We start from the raw sequence: 11783 nt of genomic DNA, 5'->3' as shown, positions 1-11783 counted from the left end.
GCGCGTCTGGGCTCCCGGCCATGGGTTCCGGCGGGAACAGGTTCAGACCTGGCCGCACTGCAGCTCGCGGGGAGCCGTGGCGGGGGAGGGGGAGTCTTGGCTGCCCTGGCCCGGGCGCTCCCCGCCGTCAGGCGCCCCTTCCCTCAGGGCTGGGGAGCCCCGGCGCTGCGCCTCGCGGGGGTGACAGGAGGCCTCAGGACTCCATTAGCAAGGCCTGTGGCATTTCCTGTTCGGGCCCGGCCGCCCAGCCCCGGGTCTCGCAGTCAGAGCGAGGAACCCGCGTCCTTGGGGCGGGTGTCTCACACCCCGCGGGGAGCCGCTGTCTGAACACGAGTCAGCAGTGAGTGCCCAGGTGGGCAAGAAGACCAGTGGTATCCTGGCGTCTTGTCAGGAATAGTGCTGCCAGCAGGACCAGAGAAGTGGCCATTCCCTTGTACTGGGCATGGGTGAGGCCACACCTCGATGCTGTATCCATTTCTGGGCCTCTCAATTCAGGAAGGGCGTTGAGGTGCTAGAGTGTATCCAGAGAAGGGCAACAGAGCTGGGGAAGGGTCTGGAGCGCAAGTTTTATGAGAGGCAGCTGGGGGTGTTTAGCCTGGAGAAGAGGGGGCTAAGGGAGGACTTTATCACTCTCCAAGTCCCTGACAGGAGGGTGCAGCCAGGTGGGGGTTGACCCTTTCTAGGTAACAAGTGACAGGACAAGAGAACATAGCCTTAAGATGTGTTGTAGCGGGGTTAGGCTGGACATTAGCAAGAAATTCTTCACAGGAAGGGTGATTAGGCACTGGAAGGGGCTGCCCAGGGAGGTGGTGGAGTCACTGTCCCTGGAGGTGTTGAAGGAAAGACTGGATGTAGCACTTAGTGCCATGGTCTGGTGGACAAGGTCCTGTCTGGTCACAGGTTGGACTCGATGATCTCAGAAGTATTTTCCAACCTTACTGATTCTCTCCTAAAGCTGCTGCCACCCTGCTGAGCAAAATCCCCTCCCCAAGCCTTGCTCGCTGCCGTGACCCCAGCCCGATGCAGCTGCACATCTGCAACCACTTAGGCCGCCCCAGCGCCTCTCGGTCGCTCTCCCGGCCGAGCAGCTACGTGCCGGCTGCTCCGGAGCAGCCCGAGGGAAGGAGGGGCGGCTGGCCCGGGCTGCCCGAGAGCCGCAGAGGCGGCAGCTGCTGCCTCCCGCCCCCGGGGCGCGGCGGGACGGGGAGGGGAAGGAAATGGGGACAGGGTGGGCTAGGCAGCAGGAGTTGGAGGATCGGTGAGGCTTGCGGCTGAGGAAAGGCTGGGAAACAGTAGAGCTGTAGCTTCATACAGTAAGGCAGGAGGAAATAACACTTCCATAGCAAAGCAAGATCTGCATTTGGGACAAGACAGGTTGCAAAGCGCAGTGTTTCTCCTTGTTTAGTTTCTTGCGCCAGTCTTACGGCATCATGGTTAAAAGCACAAGTTAAAGCTGTGCAAGAACGATGCCAGAAAGATGTTCTTGTGCTCTATTCACCTTAACATTGAATGTCCTGAGTTGGAAGGGATCCACAAGGATTATGGAGATCTCAGCTCCTGGCCCTGCATGGGACAATCCCAAGAATCACACCATGTGTTTGAAAGCATTATGCAAATGCTTCTTGACCTCTGTCAATCTTGGTGCTGTTGATTTTTTTGTTGTTTTTATTTTATATATATATATATATATATATATATATATATATATATATATATATATATTTGTTTTAGCCCCAGTCTTTAATAAGGATTTGACTTGAGAAATAAAGGCGTAACATCAAAGCACAAAACATAGCATGGGATCTGATTAATAACTTAAGAAACTCAACTAAAGCAGTCTTAGCATTAGGCTTTCACTTCACTCGGGTATTTATTTCAAAGTCACTGTATGGGAAGCATTTAGGTGTTCTCTACCATATTACCCACGCTTGCAGCAAGGAAGCAAAGTTTCCAGATGCAATATATATACTGTTAATACATATTTGTTGCATTTTAGTAACATTCTGGAAGGGTGGTGGAACATTTCCTTGGAAAGCAGCAGTGAAAAGAATACCTTGTGCAAATCTGCTACTGCAATGCCAGTAGGAGTCAGGACAGTCAGAAAAGAAAGGTACCAAAACTTACTTTCCCATTCTATTTGAACCAGTTGTTCTCAGCAGAGACAAACATTTGCTGTGGTGTTGCCATCAGCTTCTGTAATTCCCAGTTTGCTCAGTCATTTCTTGTCACTTCATCTGGCTCTTCTTTGTAGAAGTAGCCCCAAGTTCATTTGCAATTTCACAGTTGCCTTCAGTTTGCTCAGAAATCTTGGCTCTCTCATGAAGCTGCACATTCAGGTAGTTGTTCATGCCTGAAGCCTCTACACAGGCTGGTCATCCCCCAACTGGGTGGGCTGTGTGTTCCCTTTTGTTCTGGCTGCTGAATCATCTTTTACATCAGAGAGCATCATTGGTATAACCAGAACCACACCATACCCTTCATGGTTATGGATCATATTGACCATGGTTACCTTGGCAATGTCATAATATTCATCTAAGAAGTTGTAAGTATTCCCTCCTTCCAGCTACATGCCATTGTTCAACAGAGTGCATGCACTACCTGGCATCACACAGATCTGAGTTTTTTATTAATAGCTTGGCTGATGTCTACACTGTTATGCCTCTGGTTTCACATTGTAACACACAATTCTCCAGGGTGTTTTTCCCGTGATGGACACTTTAAACCACCTTCACAACGTCATGTTGCACTCACTTCAAACTGGAGATCCTTACATTGGTTTCTGTACAGCCAAGAATGGTATCTCCTTTCTCTTGGTGTTTTTTTAAATCACAGTATCTTCTCACAGGCCATAGCCTTTGAGTTCAACTGGATCAGCACTGCAGAACAAGCCCTCTAGAACACAGTGACCAGGACAGATGATGACTATGTATGCTTCCTAGAAGGCATTTACAGCTGTCAGTGGATCATGGTGAAACTGTATTTCTAGGTGTTCACCACAACCAGCTACAAGCCCAGAATCACAACACGTTCTGGGATGTCAGAATGCAACCTCATCAAGGCTCAACACGTCACACAAAGTAATCCAAGTTATCCTTCTCCTTCTTCCCGTCCCAGTCCTCCAGATGCACTGGTAGAGGAGCCTGAGATGCTGTACAGCTTGTGATGTCTGGGTTGAACTCCCCTGACTCATCACACACAACCCACAGCTCCTGCATTGGTATCTGGTGTCCCTTAAGCTTCAAGGGTTCCTGCTGTCCCATGACTCACACAAGAAAAGCTGAGTTGCACAGCTGCTTTTCAGAGCTGAGTTCTCCATTCCAGCCACTCCCACAAGAACCTCAGATAATTTGTATGCCAGATTTCCTGCCATCCACATGGTGCAAAGACTTTGTACAGGTACTCAGCTGTGAATTGTGTCACCTCAGAAGTTTTGCAGTGTTAAGGAAAAGTTTGGACCTTACGTTCTGAGGCAGAGTCAGTCTATTTCAGCTCGAGCTGGTGCCTCTGGAGAGGGATCCTAAACAAAGAAATCCCTGGGCCTTTATATTCTCACAGTCTGTGCACCTGATCTTCATGTGCTCTTCCTGTGCCCAATGGTGGTTTATGGTCTGGACTCTTCTAACACCTCATGGAATTCTTTCTCCATGTCCACGTGGGCAGGCCATTAATTGATCTTATCTTCCATCCTGGGGCCCTTCAGGATCTCAACCCTTATCTGAAGATACCCAGTCTTTCTCTGTTTACTCCCCTGCTCAGCTGTCCATGCTAACAAACAGTTCATTTAAAGTTCCTTGACACCAAGTTTTGAACAGGACCCACTCATGCTAAACTGTCAGCAAGTTACAATTAAATTTAACCCTAGACAATTAATTTCTAATATTCTGTAAGTGAACTTTATGTAATCCCCAATGTGCAGTCAGCCAAGATGCAATCCTGGTAATCTCCAAATTGCTCATGAAACAAAAGATGATCAGTGTGAAAAATATCTGGAAAAAGTACATTCCCGTTGGGCACAGTCTTTACTAAAGCAGTGGCTGGTTTGTCAAGACTACCACAATCACTCCAGGAGCCAGCTAGCTGTCAGGAATGAGGCCACACTCCATTTAGAATTTTCATAATATTATTTATTTCACCAATAGGCCAAATTCTTGTATTCCAATTTAATTGCCCGGAGTAGCAATGATTGGAGACCCTTACAGCCGAGCCGTCTATTTACCCACGATAAAAACCTTCTGCACAGACCGCTGCCACGCTCTCCTGTGCAGGAGCACACCTTTCTCTGATTGTGCATCGAGTTTTATACCCCTTTAGCCCCTCCCAATTCTGCCTATTGTCCTGCCCCCAAGGTCTGGGGTGATTGGTGGGGTTCTAATAAAAGTCTCTTGAGTTGGATCGGGTCTAGGAGTGAAGTATTAGGACACTTCATTGGTTGTATTCTCCGTCCAATAGCTTGCTGGTTGTCAGGGGTTCGATTTCTGGGCTGCCCCTCCTTTGGTGACATCATCTGGGTCTTTGGCGGGATGGCTCCTCATTGAAATTCAGGGTTGCCATGGAGCTACCTGCAGTCCTAACAGTCGGTGATTAAATTTAGCTCTAGGGCAAGCACTTCCGGGGCTTCTCCTGACTTGATTTTTAAAGATTTATTAAAAGAGATATAGTTTTAAAACACTATTTTAAAGTCTTTAAAGTCTTAACATTAATAAACACATTTAACCAGTAGGTAACTCTTATCCTGAACATTTAAACATTATTATAAGTGAAACTTAAGGTTGAAGTAGAACTTGGAGTGGGGGTATGAAACTCGAAAAGGGGAACAGAACATGAAAGAGGTTTACCTTGAGTTTCATAAACAAAATTAACACAAACAATTAATTTTTCTTTGTTGATGCGAAAGCCATTTATTTCATTTATGACACATCACTCCAGACACTTGGCATCTTCCTGGAGCAGATCTGGGCTCTGCTGCCTTGGCTGCTCCCGCAGGCCACCGCCTCCCACAGCTGGCAGCAGCAGGGCCTGACTGTCCTCCCACGCCCCCCCGCCAGCCCCAGCTCAGCAGGAATTCAAATAGGTATTCCCACAACAAATCTTGCGAGAACCTTTGAGCCTCCATGGAGGCCCCTTTCGAGGCAGTATGGGGGCTGTTCCCTGGAGGATCATAGCTTGAAGAACTTCATTTGCATTGCTCTTTCTAGTGATAGCATCATCTATATAGAGTAAGATACTTACGTCCCCTCTCCTTATCCTTTTTTCTTTTGTTTCTGTGTAGCTACAGTGAGAGGATCTTGATGTCTTTGTGGTTTTTTCCCCCCAATAACCTCTCCAGTGAAGCTGGAGGATGTCTATGGCTTAAGAACTACATCATCTATGTTTCTGACTAAACCAGTGAAAGAAAAATTGTGAAAGATCTCCATCTTCTTTGAAAACCTGAGAAACTAGCGATGTCTCATTTGATTATTCTCAGCACAAAACAACTCTCACATCTGACATATGTGAGAAACAAAACTCGAAAACTCAAAATGGAAAAATCTGGACAGACCTTTGCAGAACAATACAGCCTGAAGTATTTACTAGAGAGCTCGAAAGAGATGTCTGCAAAACAATCTGACAGAGGAAATGAAAATGAAGAAAGTAACTGCATACAAAGAAAAGGAAAAGAGTGAGGGAATTACTGGCCAGGATCGTCAGGAGAGGTTTAAATCAAAAGGTAATTTAGAGCATGTACCCAAAGCTTCTAGACGATTGGGAGGCATTACACCTAGTAAGACCCTGCAGAGCAGCCTGCCTGCTGAGGAAATGAATAACATGGGTGACAGGGAAAATAGTGCAAATCAGCTCAGCAGGCTTCTCCTGGGAAGCCGGGTCACCACTGACACGCAGCAAGATTTCCAGAGCGAGTGGAAGTTCTGAAGGGATTTAAAAGCACTGGCAGCCTGTATAAAATATGACTGGGATGCTCTCTTTGTCTGAAACAGGAGGCACAGGGCTGGCTTAACATGACAGGAGCAGGCATTGCCTCGACCCTTCCAATTAGGTCCAAGGCATAGATCCATCCTTAGCACATGGAGGGGTTTATTTGAGCTGCAGCCCCAGCCTCAGAGCAGGAGGGCCGGGTCGAGCGGAACTGCTGCCCTGAGCCCTCTCCCTTGGGCGGGCAGCGGCTGCCTTGTGCTCGGTGGAAGAACGGGCTTGGCTTCAATCCCGGAGAGCTGAGTGTGCTCCCGCCGTGCCGCCTCCCCGAGCGGAGCATCCGCGGCTGCGGGAGCTGTGCCGGCAGCCAGCTCCGGCTCTCCCATCGCACAGTCCGCCTGCTCTGCCGGGAGCCCTGCCTGCCTCTTCCTCCGGCGGTGGCTGGTACCGGCTGGTGTGACCTGCGTGCCATGGGCGTTGGAAAGCAGCCACTGCTCCCTCCCGCCCAGCCCCCTTCCTCCCCTTCTGGAGCAAGGCTGTGCTGGGCTGTGCTTGATGCCTCGGGAGCTCTGCTGCTCCTTTCTCAAAGCTGCTCAGCCCCTGCTGGGCTGGCCAGACTTTCACACATTGGCTGTGACGGGAAGGCTGTTTAGAGCTGGATAATATTTATAAAACCGCAGAAATTAACAGAAACTCAGTGTCCAGGAGCAGGGCTGAAACTACCCTTTTAAAAGACAAAAAAACCCCAATCCTAACAAAACCAGACATGACTCAGCCCTGAACTGGAAGCTGTGAGCTGTCGCCAGTGCAGTGCTGTGCTCTGGCTAGTGACTCTGTTTGAGAGACAAGGTGTGTTAGCTCAAGCTCTGTGCATTACCAGCACAACTGCCTGTGGTTTGGAAGAGCTGTTGGCTGGGATCCCACTGGTTCAGAACGGGGACAGAGCTTGCTTGCCTCTGCCTGTTAAAGACAACGTGGACTTGTTCTGAGTCTGTATTGTTTCTCTCATAATTACTGTTCGATTAAAGCGTTTAAGATATGTTTGTCTTTTTAATTTGGCTCTAGAATAGGGCGGGAAGCCCACTCCTAGTATACATAGTTTCCTTTAAGCCCAACCTGGCAAATTCTGATTACCTCTGAGATAGACAGTACTATGAATCAGTCCTGAGTGCTTCTGCAGACAAGCACATTCCTGCAGCAGAGCTCTCCTAAAAAATCCAGAGGCAGATGGAAAAACAGCTAAGGAGTAATTAAATGTGGCTGTTCCTTAAGAAACATGCCTGTAGTAGCAGCTCAGCTGGGCCCCATAAGCCAGGTACAGGATACAACCTCACTGCTGCAGTCTGCAGTCACAGTGCACTGGATGTCAGAGAAAGTGTTTTTGTATTGTTGAAGTGTGTTATTGTGTGGATCATCAAAGGTGGCTGGAAGTTCTGTTCAGCCTTCAGTGAGGATAAGCTGCTCCTTCACTGCTCTGAGCCTGGATGTTGCTCCTACTTGTAGGAGGGGTTAGACAAAGAACAGTGGGCAACTGGTGCCTGTAAAATAAACCAAAGGGTTTGTAGTAAGTGAGCAAACATTTGTGGGCTAACTGTATCTTGATGTTGGATGATAATGATGCTGGCATAAAATGTTAGTGGCTTACAAAATGAGAATAGCACAGTCAGAGCACTCATCACCCCAGCTAATCCATGCACCAGCTAACACGTCTGAATATGGCAGTGTTGGCTCAGCTGGGGGTTTGAAAAACTGAACAGTGGTAGTAGGCAGGTGATGGGAGAGGGATGTGGCTGTCAGCACAACAATAGCAAAGCATTCCGTTCTTAGGCAGAAATCTCTCTGCCTCAGGCCACCAGCCTCAGGCCTTAGGTTTTATGGCTGTGGGTATCTGATCTATCTACTAGGAGGCCATGGGGATTAGAAGTGACATGAGCCAAGAAATGAGTTCTTTGTTAGAACTTGTACAGACTAAGATACTCCATGAGCTAAAAGCTGCACTGCTGTTTTTACCCAAGCCAGCTAGTAGCTTTATGGAACCAATAATAAATTGTGAAGAAGAGGTATTAGAGTTTTGATTGCAGGAAATAGAGTGGAAACAGGACACAGGGAAGCAGTTAGGCTTGCACTAGTCCACTAACTCTCTTAGTCTGCCTGGCTAAAGTGGTTTTGTTGGAGTTAAAGACCCCTCACAGACAGGTAGCTGTTGAAGTCAGTGACCATCACTTTCCTCTTACAGTGGAAAGGTGCTGAAAGAAAGTGCCCTCATCGCAGTATTTGTTTATGCTCTTCAATCAGCAGGGTGTGACAAAATAAAAGTAAAAAGAAGTGTTTTCAGCAAGATTTACAGTTGCCAGCCAATTCAGAGAAGATGTTTTCCATGGCAAGTGAGAAGTGTTGTAGTGGACATCAGCAGGGAGGAACAAAGCCTGCATAATACCAAGTTAATGACAAAAGGATCCTCTAGTGACAAAGAACCATGCACTGGACCAAACAGCAAACGTCTCCAAATAATGCAGCAGCAGTCAGCAAAGATGGATTTTAAAGTGCTGAATGTTGTTTGCGCCTTTATTTTAAGGTAGCTCATTGTGATGGTTCTGGTTTACGTTTGTGAGGGACAAGATTGTTTTGTTGTTGCAAAAGTGCTGCCTTAGAAAGGATTTTTAATAACTAGAAGAACACAGCTACTTCTTAATAGGGATTTTTTAAATGTACATTTTGGACACTTGAGTGCCATGTTATCTGGTGCTGCTTAAAATATGTGTTCTGTATCTAAGCATAAATACCATAGGCTATGACAGTTGCTATAGCAACTAAGCATCTACTATTAAATAGCACCCACAGGCTGAAAAACCATGTGCAGCCTGTCAGTACACAAGGTATTCCTTTCTTTGCAGCCAGCTAAGTACAATATTTTCATCTCAGGAGCTAGTCTGTTTCTGATTAATGTGTTTGTGCTGGTCATATGAAGATCTTTTCTCCCCCATCAGCTCTACCTTCCTTTGAAACAGCAGATACTGTAAGAACAAAACAGCCTGAAGTGGTTGCAAGCTGAAGAAGTTAATGAATAATTCCTTTTTCATATACTCTTGAACATACATTAGAGAGTGACTTTCAAATCTTTTATTCCAGATTTGAGCTTGCACCTTTGCTGTTCTGCATCTTTTGATATTACAGTGTTTTGCTCTTGAAACCAGCCTTTCAGAAGGCACCGTGCTGTTCCTAGAAGCCGTATCCTTGAAAATTACAATACCAGTGGGAAACTAATTTCTGCAGTCATGGCAGACTGGAGAATTATAATTCAAAAGCACAGCTAAAACTAAAAAAACTTTTAGGAATATGTGGTCCAGTTATTTCTTTTTAAGCTTGCCTTAAAGTTGGTAAGCATTTGGACCGTGAAATCTAAGGGGAAAAAGTAGAAAAATATGAACACTGAGGTTCATGTGTGATAATAATTCTGGTGGTTGAGACTTCAGTAACAAGCTGTTGACAGCATTAGTTGTTTTACATTTTCCAAACCAGAAATGTGATTTTCTTCATCAATAACAAGGAGGATAAAATTTAACATCAGTAAGAGAAATACGCTGGTTATAGAAATGAATGCTTTGTCTGCAAGTTAGAATGACCCTCTGTGAGCCTTAAAGAGTAGAAGAAGGCTGTGATGGCTTATTGGAGTGTTTGGATTGTTTCCAAATTTTGTTTGCGTCTGATGAATCAATAGGTTAAAAGGAAAATGTTACTGTAGCCACAAATTATTGCTGATGTTGATTTGCTGATAGCTTATCAGAATTACATAGTCTATAAAAATATAAATTATAGTAGGACCAAAACAATTATAGTTTAATAAGGGTATCAAAAAGTGAGGATAAAGAGTAGGTAAACTAGGGCATGAAAAGGCATATTAAAAATGTGATTTTTTTTCCTAAGAGAATGATTGCTAACACCTGTGTGCCTTCTCTGTTTAAAGGGTTAACCCAATTAGAAGCATGGCTATGAACACAGGTAACAGACTGTGAGCTGGTCTTGTTCTCTGCTCCAGTCCTGCCCCTTGATGGAAATGACAGCTTTGACTTTTGCAGCAATACAGGAATGTTAACTCCTGTCTCCTGGTGGTCTGCCAGTAGCCAGTGGTTTCCCAGCAATCATTTCAACATGTCTAGTATTAATGGAATAATAAATCTTTAATTTGTGTTACTTACAAATAGCACTGAATGCCAACAGACTTGGGATAAAGTCGCTGGAGCTGCCATGAGCAGTGGTGCAGGATGTTGTGGAGAGTGGTTTGCCAAGGCAGAGAGGAAAGTGGGGCTCCCCAAAGAGTTGTTTAGAATTTGCTGGGTGTTTAGATACTGCATGGGGCTCAGATGAATGCCTGCCTGCCTCCTGCCACTTACATGCTCTCCAGGGAATCATGGATCCAGATCCTGGGAAGTTCCATCATCCTCCATTTTTTATTTTAATGCAAGGGAATTGTCTCTTTCTCCCCATGATTTCCCTGTTTGTTTTCAGTTCTCTGGGTTGGTTTTTTTTTGGTGGTGGTTTTTTTTTTTTTTCTTGTTTTTGCTTCTTGTTTTTCAGCCTATTGGTAGCCATCCTTTGAAAAAGGTTGTGTGTTTCTGCCATATTTGGATAAACGTTATAGCCTGATCTTGTGTCTGGCTGAACAGCTATTTGTATGGTGAGGATGAGCACACACACACACTCTGTACAGACTGTTCTACCTAACAGCAGCACAAAGTCTTACAAAGTTATGTTTACAGGACGTGAACTTTAGGGATATAAGAGGTACTAATGTTTTTTTCTTCCACTGTGAGGTCCACCATGCCCAGCAGGAGAAATAGGGTAGAGTCTGGTGCCCTCTTGTGACTACTTTAAACTCCTGGAAAAACATCATCCTGTGACTTAAAAGCGGTCAGAACTTGAATTACACTGGAAAACACAAAGAAATTAATCCTAAACAAAAGCTGGAAATATAGAAAGGGGGAATTAACCTCTCAGTGTTATTTCTGAGATGAAACTTCTGCGTGGTTCAGAATAGAGGCAGTAGACTCACAACTAATATTTGACTGATGTGTTGAATATTTCAATGATATGTTACTTTCATGAAAGATTTTCTTCATGCTATTCAACTAGATATGATACTAAAGGATGGACAAGTCAGGGTTATACATTAATATTGCGGTACATCATGGAAGATTATGGCCAAGATTATACATTTCTAAATGAAAAACTCCCCAAATTCTCCAAATTCTGGGGGGTTGAAGTTATTATGATCTGATGCTATGGTCCAACAAAAAAAGTTCAGATTCACATTTAATTTTCCCACAGCCTTCAGGGAGGAGGAGGATGACTATTTTCATGGCCTTGGTTTAATTTCACATTGATTTATTTGGAATGGGTTTCAGTATCTCCAGAGGTATATAAAAAAAGATTATTTTCTGGGATTTCCCCTTGTACAATGTTACTTCTTATCTTGGAATTTGACTAAGAACTTGCTCTAGTATCTGGAACTGAGTACTAGGAAGACAAAAAGAGAAATAGTTAATATAATTTCCAGCTTCTCCCCTCTCATGAGAGGGGAATATTTCTGGTCAGAAGAGGGAATGACTCATCCTTTAACAAAGCAAGGAGGTCCACTCAGCCTCTCATTAGGGAAAGCCCTGTGCTGAGTTATAAAATCACACACACCTTTGAATTCTGCTTTTGTGTGGCTGAAGTGGCCCTCTGACCTTTAGTTTCCCATCAAACCTTTCTGACACTACGATCTGCCTGTATCTGCTTCACACCACTGAGTACAGAGGAATATCCCCATTTGTCCTCTTCTTGTTTCTGATAAAACTTCAGATTTGTTCTTGGCTTGTCTAGAATCTCCTGAT

The 11783-nt window shown here is 45.2% G+C and overlaps 1 pseudogene; it reads right to left on the bottom strand.

Moving 5' to 3' along the window:
• Positions 1-1904: 1904 nt before the first annotated feature.
• On the bottom strand, positions 1905-3215 carry LOC104688906 (annotated as a pseudogene).
• Between the last annotated feature and the right edge of the window lie 8568 nt (positions 3216-11783).

The sequence above is a fragment of the Corvus cornix genome, chromosome 5 (genome assembly GCF_000738735.6).
Source record: "Corvus cornix cornix isolate S_Up_H32 chromosome 5, ASM73873v5, whole genome shotgun sequence".
In the NCBI taxonomy this organism is placed as follows: Eukaryota; Metazoa; Chordata; class Aves; order Passeriformes; family Corvidae; genus Corvus; species Corvus cornix.
Note: the sequence above shows the minus strand (reverse complement) of the source record. Positions and strands in the feature narration are given on the sequence as shown.